The sequence below is a fragment of the Taudactylus pleione genome, unplaced genomic scaffold, assembly GCF_031769625.1.
Source record: "Taudactylus pleione unplaced genomic scaffold, aTauple2 ptg000454l, whole genome shotgun sequence".
Lineage (NCBI taxonomy): Eukaryota > Metazoa > Chordata > Amphibia > Anura > Myobatrachidae > Taudactylus > Taudactylus pleione.
In genome coordinates, this window is record NW_028284856.1 from 8,860,327 (window position 1) to 8,873,400 (window position 13,074).

The following is a 13,074-nucleotide window of genomic DNA, read 5'->3' on the forward strand; positions in this document are numbered from 1 at the left end:
GCAGTAAATATACCCAACAGGGGTCGCTGCAATAAAAATAACTGTCTGCACAAATTTAATAAAATATAAAAGTAACCAATAGGTGGTGCTGTGGTTGATATGCTTAAGTGTGCAAATTACTGTATGGTGCTGTACTAACATAGTGTGAATCATCCAATAGGGGGTGCTATAATAACTTATATGTCAACACATAACATCTCATAATACAGTATTAATATTAAGTAAAGCTACCAATAGGGGGTGTTGTAATTGGTACATATTATTACTGAATTTCCAACCAAGAGTTGTTGATTTGCAATATGAATCACTGAATAGGGAGTGTATTAAAAAGATTTTTGATTGCATAAGAACCAATAACACGTATTGATATAATGTGTAATATCCTTTAGAGGGTGTTACATATACGGCAATATAAAATATTATATAGTGCGGTGTCAACACAAATGAAAATAACCAACAGGGGGCACTACAATTGATATATACTATTGCTGAATTCCTAAAAAAGGATTGTTAACTTGCAGTACAAAAATATCAGATAATGTATTAACACAATATATAATATCTATTAGAGGATACTATTGATTCCTCTGCACATCATATTGGGATTTATATATTTAAATAAGGAATGATACAATAAAAATATCTTTCTGCACATAAAGGCTTGTAGGATGTATAACAAACCCTAACGCACCCGTTTTTGTGAGTTAACCCTTTACACTCCCTACGTATTGTGAATCTGATAATAAGAAGATTCATCATATTTTACCCCAATGGGAAGTTGACGTCTGTATATTGGATACTGGACACATGATCCCATGTGACAATAATCCAGGATAGACAATAATCTTCCTAATAAAGGTGGTTATGATATTTATATCAATTATTTAACTGATTCCTCCTTTTGGATAAATAGTTTATGAAATTATTACAGACCATACTCAATAGATGACAATATATCACTGATGATATACACTTTATTTGATTAATGATTATTATGTGATCAATCAGAAGGTCAACCGAATATATTATAGGACATAGAGATATATGTAATGTCAATAATTCAAAAAATAACGATACTTACAATACATTTTTGTTTCAACAATTTAATTATTTTTTATGATCTCATATTTCACTAAAAAGGTAGTGATTTTTAATTAGTATAATAAAAGTTAAATTATACATATTTTTCTTTTTTCTTATGTGCGCCAACAAAGAGACAATGCTTTTTCTTTTTGCATGTTTACTCTCTTATTGTCTTTGGCAGCACCCCCAAAGGTTAATTACTCATGTGATCTATATCAGTCATTTGGGGCCAATACACAAATATTTCTTTGTTTAAACCAAAACCTAATGCAGAGGTATATCCCTAATCCCTTATCCTTTATTAAATACATTTGTTTACCCAACTTGCAGGAGCGAATTGCATGTAGGTGACCAAAAATCCTATTTCTACTTCAGGGTCCATAGGGTATCCACAGGATACCTTGGGGTATAGGTGTGACGTCAGGCACCATAGAGGTAAGCTTTCAGCCTCCCAGGATGCACTAGGGTCCCCCTCCTATACCCCGCCCCCGAGCCAAGGCACCTCAGTTTAGTTTGGTGCCCGGCCGGAGTCTGGTGCACCTGTTGGAGTGGGGGCTAAGAAGAGCCCCTGAAGCTTTCCTGTATGCAGCTGTGGCTGCACATCTGGATGTACAGCATGGACAGTCAGTCCTGACGTCCATGCTGTCTTCCCTACACCCCCGCCGGTACCAGAACGCCGGTACCGATCCGGGGATGCTGGTGAGCATCTGGGGTCACAGCTAGCGGTGACCCCAGATGTTCCGGACCATGGCCGGATTCAAGGGGGACAGCAAGGTAAGCAGCGGGGTCCCGCGGTGGGTCCACTCTGTTACATGGTCCAGAGTCCCCAGGCAGGGGGCTACCTGGGGACTGGCTGCAGCGTGGAGCCAGGTAAGAACCTGCGCTTCCACTACCCCCCTGGGACAGCGGACCGCAGCAGAGCGGTAGCGCTGCGGCGTCCTGGGGGTTAAATGCATGCCAGGGGAGCGCGCCTTCCCTGTCTCACAGCCGGCGCCTCCCCCGCTGCACACAGCCCTCTCTGCACACTGCCGACTGGTCCTGTAGCAGCCCTCCTCCCCCAGGCCAGCCTCCCCTCTGCTCCTCGGCGGCCATCTTCCTTGAACGCATGGTGAACGCTGCTGGAAGCCTGGAAGGAAGCATCTTGGTCTGGGTCCCCCCGCATACCTCTCCTCCGCCGTGGTCAGGTCTGTGTATGCAGCGCTGTGTCCTACCAGACCCTGTGTCTGTGTAGTTGAGTGATCAGCGCTGGTTAGTGCAGGAATTGATTTTCTTTGCATTGTATGTGACTGTGCTAGCGCTGCTGCCTGTATCTTCTATACTGACTGTCAGCTTTATTACTGTCCCTGTTCGTTCTGCTAAGCCCTTGCGGTGCGGTGCTGCAGGGTGGTCTCTCACCTCTTTAAAATACAATTCACATACTTAGTACCATCATGTCTGAAAGTGATTTTCCTCTCCGGCTGCAGTGTACTACGTGTAAAGTACCGTTAGCGGAGGGGGAGGGTAGCGCGGAGGGCCTCTGCCGGCAGTGTTTGTCAATGGCGCGGCCTCTTACGGTTACAGTACCGGTACAGGAGCCGCCTGGGCTTGTTTCGCTCAGGCGCTTACAACCTTAGTGGGCCAGTTAGCTCCACAGCCCGCTTTTACTCAGATGGGTTTGTCCCAGCAGTCAGTGGTGTCGTCACCCATGCAGGGTTTCCCAAGACAATTGGTGGTACCCCGCAGTCTCCCTATTTCCCCTCTCCCGGTTTCTCTGGAGCCGGCGTGGGTTAACTCCCTGACGAGTTCTGTACAGCACTTGTCGGATGTGTTGCAAGGGGAGACTGTGATGCGGCCACATAAACGGCCGGTGGCGTCTCTGTCGGCTCCTTATGAGGATGACGAAGGGACGTCTGATGATGGGGAGATTCTGGATCCTTACGATCAGGAACCTCTTCATACTAAGGACGCTGACGCTAGGTCCAATGTATATATTCCTGGACTTATTCGGGCAGTCCGCACAGCCTTGGTCATTGAGGACGAAGTTCCCCCAGCTGCTAAATCCAAGTATGCCTTTTTTAAGGATGTGAAGGGTGACGCCACAGTCTTTCCTCTTTCGGGTCAGTTAATGGACCATTTAGAGGAGGCGTGGAAACAGCCTGGCAAGCGATACCAGCCGCAGAGGCGCCTGGCGGTGGCTTATACGTCGGATAATTATTTCGCTAAGTGGGAATCCCCTCCACAGGTGGATTCTCATGTGACACGTCTTGTCCGTAGTGCCACATTGCCGATGCCATCCATGTCCTTTCTTAAGGATGCTACGGACCGCAAGGTGGAAATCTGCCTGAAGTCCGCTTATTCCCTCGCGGGGGGGGCAGCGCGGCCGGCTATGGCCATTTGCTGGGTTGCCAGAGCGATGGAGCGCTGAGCGGATTCATTGGAGGCGTCCTTTGATTCCGACTGTCCGGCCGAACAAACGCAGTTGATTGGTAATCTCTGTGATTCGGCCACATATATCAACGAGGCGGCCTTAGACATTAGTACACTGGTGTCTCGAATTTTTTCAGCAGCGGTGGCTGCTCGTCGCACCTTGTGGTTGCGATCCTGGAAGGCGGACGCTGACTCCAAAAAGGGCTTGGAGGCGTTGCCCTTTAACGGAGAAGTTCTCTTCGGTCCAGATCTGGACAAGATTGTGGCCACGCTGGCGGCAGCCAAATCGGCATGTCTCCCGTCGGCCGCGGCTCCTTCTGGTTCAGGACCATCGTCCTTTCGGTCTTATAGGGCCCAGGGCAGGCCCAAACCACAGTCTTTTCCCCGACAGGCTGGTCCCAAAAAATCGGCCAAGCCCCGGAAGCAGGCATGGAGTACCAGACGTCCGGCCCCTAAGCCTGATGACAAGCCTGCGGCCTGACGGTCCGGGCCTCCCGTTGGGGGATCCCAAAGTGGGAGGCCGCCTGCTGCAGTTCGCTCGATGTTGGTCGGTCACCACGACAGACACTTGGGTTCTCGAGGTGGTCTCCCACGGGTACGCTCTCTCTTTCCGGCACAGACCCCCGGCTCGATTCTTCACCACGGGTCTACCATCACACCGGAACAAGGCCACGGAGCTGCGGAAGGTCTTGCACACTATGCTCCAGGCTGGAGTTATAGTGCCTGTTCCATTCTCCCAGAGGGGCCAGGGTTTCTATTCAAATCTTTTTTTTTTTTTTTTTGGTGCAGAAACCCAATGGGTCGTATCGTCCGATTCTCAACCTCAAAGCTCTCAACAAGTCTTTGCGGGTGCCAAAGTTTCGGATGGAGACCCTACGGTCCATTATTCTGGCGCTGGAACCTGGGGACTACATGGTGTCATTGGACATACAGGACGCTTACCTGCATGTTCCTATTCTTTTGCGCCATCAACAGTTCCTCAGGTTTGCAATCCGCAGCGGCCACTAACAGTTTCGGGCGTTACCTTTTGGCCTGGCGACAGCACCGCGTGTGTTCACCAAGGTGATGGCGGTCATGGCGGCTTCTCTGCGGCTGCAGGGAGTCCGCATGTTGCCGTACTTGGACGACCTGTTATTAGTGGCAGGATCTCCATAGCTCCTTCTACGCCACTTGGACCTGACCATTGCGCTGCTGCAATGGCTCGGCTGGTTAATCAACTGGCAGAAGTCCACTCTAATCCCGTCTCGGCGGATTCTGCACCTCGGAGCCTTATTGGACTTGGGACAGCAAAGGATCTTTGTGATAGAGGAAAAGATCTCTGCTTTACAGTCGAGGGTGCGCAGTTGTCTGCACAGCCGCCGGGTGTCTCTACACTCGGCGATGAGGTTACTGGGCTCCATGGTGTCGGTGTTCGACATGGTGGAATATGCCCAGTTTCACTCTAGACCTCTGCAGCACCTGATCCTGTCCAAGTGGAACGGGCTGCCTCAGTCTCTGAAGTCCCAGACGATAGTGCTCACCCCGGAGGTTCGCCTGTCCCTTGCCTGGTGGTTGCAGACGACCCAGCTCAGCAAGGGACGTCCGTTCTGGGTTCCAAATTGGGTCCTGTTGACAACGGACGCCAGTCTTCGGGGCTGGGGAGCAGTTTCGGCTCCACACTTGTTCCAGGGCAGGTGGACGCCGACAGAAGCGGAGCTTCCAATAAATATCTTGGAACTCTGTGCGGTCTTCAATGCTCTCCAGCAGGCACATCGAGGTCTCCAGGGTCGCCCGGTGCAGGTCCAGTCGGACAACGCTACCACCGTGGCCTACATAAGCAGGCAAGGAGGAACACTAAGTCGGGCGGCTCTCGTAGAGGTGTCTCAGATCCTGGTTTGGGCGGAGCGCAATCTTCCGGCCATATCAGCGGTCTTGATCCCGGGAGTGCTAAATTGGGAGGCGGAGTTTCTAAGTCGCCAGGACGTTCATCTGGGGGAATGGTCCCTGCACCCGGACGTTTTTCAACTGCTGGTGGACAGGTGGGGTCTTCCAGAGATCGACCTCATGGCGTCCCGGCACAACAACAAGTTGCCGGTGTACGGGTCTCGCACAAGAGACGAACAGGCGTCTCTGGTGGATGCTCTGTCCGTCCGGTGGACGTTCCGGTTCACATACCTGTTTCCTCCGGTTTCCCTTCTTCCACGGGTAATCCGGAAATTCAAACAGGAAGGAGGGACGCTTCTGTTGATAGCTCCCGTGTGGCCCAGACGGCACTGGTTCTCAGACCTTCAGGGTCTGTCCGTGGACAGTCTTCTGCAGTTGCCGCTACGACCGGACCTTCTGTCGCAGGGTCCTTGTCTTCACCCGGACCTGGCTCGGCTGTCTTTGACGGCGTGGCTGTTGAGACAGCCATGTTGAGGTCCAGGGGGTTTTCCAGCTCTGTGGTGCGTACCATGTTGCGAGCTCGGAAACCGTCGTCCGCGAGGATATACCATCGCGTGTGGCATACGTTCTTCCAATGGTGTCGACCGAGAGGTTATGCACCGCTGGAGTTTCGTCTGTCTAGGATACTTGCCTTCCTACAAGCGGGACTAGATCATGGGCTTCGCCTTGCTTCTTTGAAGGTACAGGTTTCGGTCCTGTCTGTCTGGTTTCACCGTAGGATTGCTACAATCCCGGATGTGCGCACCTTTATGCAAGGTGTTCTCCGCATTCAGCCGCCCTTTGTTCCACCTGTGGTGCCTTGGGATTTGGCTGTGGTCCTGAGGGCTCTCCAGGGACCGCCGTTTGAACCACTGTGCTCAGTGGCTCTTAAATGGCTAACAGCGAAGACTGTTTTCCTTCTGGCCATAGCTTCGGCCAGACGTGTTTCTGATTTAGGGGCTCTTTCTTGTAGACCCCCTTTCTTGATTTTTCATGGGAACAGGGCAGTGCTCCGCACTCGGCCTGATTTTCTTCCCAAAGTTGTTTCCCAGTTTCATGTTAACGAGGAAATAGATGTTCCGGCTTTTAACTCACCTGGTCTTTCAGTGGGTGAGGCCACTTTGGATGTTGTGCGGGCCTTAAGGACTTATGTTGACCGCACTTCTTCGTTTAGGAAGTCGGACGTTTTGTTTGTCCTCTATGGCTTCCGTAAAAAGGGTTGGCCTGCTTCAAAGCAAACTTTGGCAGCCTGGATCCGTATGGCTATTTCTGAAGCTTATCTTAATGAAGGTCTGCCGGTTCCTCCTTCTCTGAAGGCTCATTCCACTAGGTCTGTGGGTCCTTCGTGGGCAGCTCGACGTGGTGCCTCTGCAGTCCAGATCTGCAAGGCTGCTACGTGGTCCTCTGTCCATACCTTCGTGAGGTATTACAGGTTTGACACCTTCGCCTCTCAGGATGCTTCCTTCGGGCGGCGGATTCTCCTTTCTGCACAGGAGCATCCCCACCCTTAAAGGATACTGCTTTGGGACATCCCCAAGGTATCCTGTGGATACCCTATGGACCCTGAAGTAGAAAATATGAGATATGGTAAGAACTTACCTTTGTTATCTCTATTTCTACGAAGTCCATAGGGTTCCACAGGACTCCCGCCCTGTCGCACCTGTGCTGCAGATGGGCTTTGTTCTGGTCACCGGTTTTTCCGTCTCCCTCTGGTGAGAGTGTGATTCTTGTGTGTATCCAGATCTTCTTTCTCTCTCTTCCTTCTCCTCCTCCGGCCTATGGCTTGGTAACTAACTGAGGTGCCTTGGCTCGGGGGCGGGGTATAGGAGGGGGACCCTAGTGCATCCTGGGAGGCTGAAAGCTTAACTCTATGGTGCCCGATGACTGACGTCACACCTATACCCCAAGGTATCCTGTGGAACCCAATGGACTTCGTAGAAATAGAGATAACAAAGGTAAGTTCTTACCATATCTCATATTTTTTTTTTATAAGTGTGGATAGGCTGTGTGTGTTTGTGTGTGTGAGTGTGTGTGTGTATGTATATATATATATATATATATATATATATATATATATTAGATATATTATATTTTTTTTAATAAAAAAAATCTAATTTCTGTTGGCATTTTATTTCTCCTTTTATTTCACTATATTTCTAAATTTTACATTGCACACTTCGGTTTTTCTTTTTCTTGTAAAATCAAAATAATGCTTTGATATATATGTTGCATTGTTTATGTACTGTGCATACCTTTTTTATTATACATGTCATTTGTGACCTGATCATTTCTTCACACTATTCCAACAGGAAGTGGCGGTGAGAACACTATTAAAGTCTGTTCTCTCCAGTGTAGAGGAGGATGAAGAGGACGAAGAAGCAGATTTTGGGGAGGAAGATCTTTTTCATCAGCAGGTTAGAAACTTTTTTGTGTTCATTTTATGTATTTTTTATATTTGGGACGGGGGGTTACGATATTTGAAGTTTACACATGCATGTATACACTTGAGTTGTGCAGGAAACATAGGCCCATATTCAATTTGAAGCGAAAAGACGGTTTCGCAAGCTTTTGGCGAAAACTTTTCGCTGATGATGTCATTTTCGCCTGTTTTGATTTTACTCCATATTCAATTTGGAAGACTGTACGCCTAGGCAGAAAGTCAATGAAATGCTTTTTCGCCTATGAATACCAGGCGGAAAAAAGTGCAAAATTGGGGTTTTGGGGTGCAATGTTGCGGGAACCCCCGTGCAGCCTTCAGACAGTTTTTAAAAAAACACTTAAGGACACCCCAAAAAAAACACTTTGAATTTGGGGATAAAAAAAAAATGTTGGGGGACAAAGTTAAAAACTAGCGAACTTGACTCTGGGGGGGTCCCCAAATATGCCCCAGGTTTTTTTTTTCATCACAGGCGCTTGCGGCAGGTGGATTTTTCACAATTTTTTTTTTTTTTTTTCAACGTAACTTTAGCAACTTTAAAATATGCTGGCCCCCATTTTCAAGTACCCCAAATTTGCTGGGATAACTTATTTTCTGCAAAAAAAACCCCACTTACACAAAAACACTATTTAGCAGCTTTTGAGCCCGTTTGAAAACACCAAATACCTTCAGCAAGCCAAATCAGGGGGTACCATAGTGAACCCCCATGTCAGAGCATTTTTTGGGGGGTGTCAGGCTGATTTCCCCAAATCTGACAGGACTTTCCACTTGTTTAAGCTTCGCCGGGTGCTGTTTTAGCGTCCTTTGAAATTGAATACGGCGAAAAGCGTGCACGGAAAGTTTTCTCCAAAAAAATGCGATGTAGGCGAAAAATCCGCGACTTTTCGCCTCACATTGAATATGGGCCATAGTCTGATGCCAAGAGAAGCTCCTAACTACAATGTACGTATTATGGAGAGTAGTGCGTACAGGCCTTACTTAGAATTAGTCTTTGGGTTTCCAATTTTGTCATTTGGTAACTAGTAAGAGTACTCTTTTATACAGTAGAAATCAGTTTATTTTTTTATACTATATTTTAATGAATAGAATTTTAATAAGGTGCAGGTCATTTCCCCTATTGCAGCCACCTATACTGTATGACTAAATATACACAGTACTATCTGGCTCTCGATCATTTATACGCCCCTATTCTCTGCATCCTCCACCCCTCCTTATCTTGGCTCACCCTTTCATTCCCACATTTTGTCTCCAACAGTGAATACTTTATTTTACACTTTCTAAAATGATAAATTTATTACATATGCAAAACATTGTGTACATTACTTTCATAGTATATTTTGATTTTGCATATTGTATATACACACACGTATATTTATTTGTGTTTTAGTATTTTTGAAAATGAAAACAAATTATTGCACCCAAGAATATATAATTACAATGTCATTCAACAGGAAACTTGAATGGTTGTTCTTAATTAGGCTCCTCTTACCTCAAAGTGAGCAAATGCCCCCTGGAGGGATGTATCCAATAAAGCCGTTCTGAAGCCGGGTACACACTTGTACGACCGGCAATCTTGCCGATGGTCGCAGCGATTTACCTGCGCCTCGGGCCATGCAAAATGCCGGTACACATTACAAACTTTAATGAACAACTAAACAATGTGGATGTGGAGAGCTCAGTCGGGCACACCCTCCACACGATATGCCCGATTTTGTTTTTCCAGTACGGCAAATCGGGCCGATATCGTGCAAGTGTGTACCCACATTGACAGTACTCGTTCTTGACAGCACCATTAATATATTTTACAATGAGAAGATATTGAAGGAGAATTCAAATGTTGTCTATATTCTGTCATTATATTGCAGTTTATTTGAACACTCAGACAACTTATTGTAATGAGTTAAAAATTGGGAGTAGTTTAACACCATAAAGTCGCATAATTTTTACCCTTGTTATATAGTCTGTTTTCACTTTTAGGGGCCTATGTATCAAGCTATTTGTTGCATAACATTCTGCACAAATTATACATCTTCAGATGGTGTAAACTGCTGTAAGCCTATGGGGCAGGAGAGAACTTTCGGTTTCTCTTACAGACCCCGGCCAGTTCCAGAAACTGACGCTGTGCGCATGTGCAGTGTTAGCTTCCCCCGGAGAAGTCTTTCACTTCTGTGATAGACTTCTAGAATTTGCTGGGGATATAACTCGCATGGACAGCCGTATCCTTGCGAGTTCCTCTTTGTACATAGTGGGGATATTTTAATTAAAAATGAAAATTTCTCCTGCATGATGGATGGATAATCTCAGCAGTACCGCGATTATTAGTATATAGATCCCTAAATCTCTTCATATCATTTATTAGTAATTTGAAAGTGTACATTCTAATAAATGCTGTCTTAGCTACAAAACGAGTTATACTGTATAGTGGTGAAATGTGCTTTGACCAGTGTAAAGTTATTATGCATATGTTGATTGACCTGGACCAAATGGACCCCTGCTCTGATTCTTGCCATCTGAATCCTTCCAGGACATTAAAAATTGTTTTTCAATTGAGGTTTTTAATTTTGAAAGCTAATTTTGTGTTTTTTTTTTTTGTTTTTTTTTTATTTTACAGGGTGATCCACGTGCAACCTCTACAGGCTGTTATCTGATGTAATGAATCTCTACAATGTTTGATTTACTGCCAGAGCAACAGAAATCTATTTTTATATCTGGAATCTTTTTTTTATTTTTGGCATTGTTTAGTTGTAATTCATGTGAAGACAAAAATCAGCTGCCAGGCATATCTGGGAAGGTTTTATATCCTTTTTTTTTTATTTATTTTATTTTTAATGTTCTTAACACTATATATCTTGCAGTGAGAACAGAAGTTTGTTTTCTAATGGCAGAAATCTTGTAGAGAAGACGTTTTAATGTGGCTTGTTCTCACAGAACGCAGTGCAGTTTTATTGGTTAACTTGTTTGTGACACTGATGGCCTACTTTTAAAGTTTGAAATGTTTTTAGGACTCTTGTTTCCGTTGCAACGTTAAGATGTTCTAGGAGTATATATGTAGCTTAGATGCTCAGAGGCCAGGCTAGAGCTATGTGTCTAGTCGGCTGGTCACTGGCAGGTCTCTAACGCTCAAATAGCCAAATCTTTTGTTAGATATCAACCAAGTGATTTCAAGGCAGGAATTCCCAAACACAAGTTGTGTCTTCTTATCAGTAAACCATTGTATTTTACCCCATCATAGCTGACAGATATACTAAGAATCTGCAGATAAAGTAAACAAAAATAATGTATATCTGTCAGCACTGGAAAACTTAATAGATAAAGCAATGTTTAGTGGCCCCTCAAACTTCACACCATAGTTATAAAGGCTGGTGCAGTTCTAAAAACAACTTTAACTGGTAAAAGCTATGCTGTGAATTGTTTTCCTGTGTTCATACATTATGGTATTGCAGGATGTTGGGAGAAAACTACCATATTAATTGCAAAAATAGTCTTATGTAGGTTTAAGTTTGTTCTATTTTAAAGTTACGTAAAGTGATATCTGACTTAAAAGGTAATTTCATTTGATCTCAGTATCCTTCATTTTCCCAGCTAAAAGCACCATGGGGTCCTTTCCAAGGTACCACCTTGATTTGGGAAACCTGTCCCTGTCGTCGGCATGCTTAACCCAGCATTGGGCAGAGCTGCAGCACCTGTATTGGCATTGCCAATCTCCTGGTTGCCAAACACTGGCAAACTTCTAAACTAACTCTGATTTAAACAGCTGCTTTTAGTCAAGTGGACAAGAAGTATTGTGCTGTGGTCCATATTTCTAAACAGTGGTGCCCGGCATGGAAAAATTGGTTCTATAAACTGAGGTGAGGGGAGATGTTGGTAGATTGCTGTTCTAAAATGTGTGACCTAATCTTTCAAAGCTGATGAACCGTAGCCATTTAAAGTAGATTTGTTTCCTTGTTTGTTGTATGACTGTATCACGAAGCTTTGGGTTAGTTGGGGAATTGTGCAGAGTGTAGCCATGTACTACACAAGTATACTGGCCAGGAGCTGCACTTTATTCAACAGAAGGAAAAAGGTTACATCCATTGTCAAATCATCCCAGCATGTTTCTTATAGATTAGCTACCACTAAAAGATTGATCCATCTCATCAGCTATCTGGAGGTGAGGCAGTGCTTTATGGGGGGTATCCACTTAGTGATATACAAATGAGAGCACGATTGTGACATTGCAATCGTGCTGTCGTTTGTATAGCTAGTGATGTGCCTAGACTGAACGCTCACTCGTTCAGTCCCGGCACATCCCTCATCCCCGCACATGCAGAACCTGATGAGATTGTCAGGTTGACCTGCATGTACGGGCGACGTCGGAAGCAACCCGTGGGCACACACATCGTGGGTCGCTTCCGTCCACAACATGCCCGATGCATGCGCGATTTGCAAGCGATTGCACGATAATGACATCGTTATCGTGCAATTGCTTGTTTAAATCGCTAAGTGGATACCCCCCATTAGACCTTCTGATTTGTGTATGTGTGTTTCATTTAAAACATTCATCCCGTTCCAATAGCTTTGTTACAGATGTGTCTATTTTCCAGGCAACCCTGGAATTAGAATCTACAAAGTGCTGACATTAGGGCGGTTCTATCTTCAGGCAGCAATAACCTGTTGAGAGGAGGAACTTTGCTGTTATATAACTCTAAGCTCTTTGAAAAGTGTTTTGTTCTACCTGGGAGGGGGGTGAGATGTGGTGGCTTATGATGACTTAATGTTCCAAAATATTATGTTCATATTTAAAGGTCACATTACTGTGTTAATCAGGAAAAATAATTTCATGGTTGTGTAATACTGTTGTTTTGCTACTAAATGTGAGACAGGATTGATCCATAATTACTGTCAAATCACGTTAACACACATTGCAATAAATATTTCTATTCAAGCAAACTGCAATGTAATTGAAATTGCTATATATTGGAGTAAGTTTGTATGGAAAATAAGTTTTATGTTTTAGTTTATTAAGCAAAAGTGGTGGTTACCCATTTATTCCCACCAACCTTTTATTTACGTCCTATCGAGTTGTGCGCTCAGGACTCCAATATAGATAAACAGCAGGTTGTACCATCATTGCAGCTTGGTTGCTGGTAAGAGCCCATAGATCCAGTAAGGGGGATGGAGCAAATTACTTTGACTCTTGGGGCCTGATTCAGACTTGGGAATAGAGAGAGAGATATCTCTCTCACCTGATCATCTTGGTGAAGCCA

At 45.2% G+C, this 13,074-nt stretch overlaps 1 pseudogene across 1 annotated transcript in view; it reads left to right on the forward strand.

Moving 5' to 3' along the window:
* The window catches only part of LOC148505416 (lamin-B2.L-like), a 36,255-nt pseudogene extending 23,498 nt beyond the window's left edge, over positions 1–12,757 (forward strand). Inside the window, exons 9-10 of the transcript XR_015869894.1 lie at positions 7,701–7,805; positions 10,440–12,757. The product of XR_015869894.1 is annotated as a lamin-B2.L-like (transcript). The remainder of the gene's footprint in view (positions 1–7,700; positions 7,806–10,439) is intronic.
* Positions 12,758–13,074: the final 317 nt, after the last annotated feature.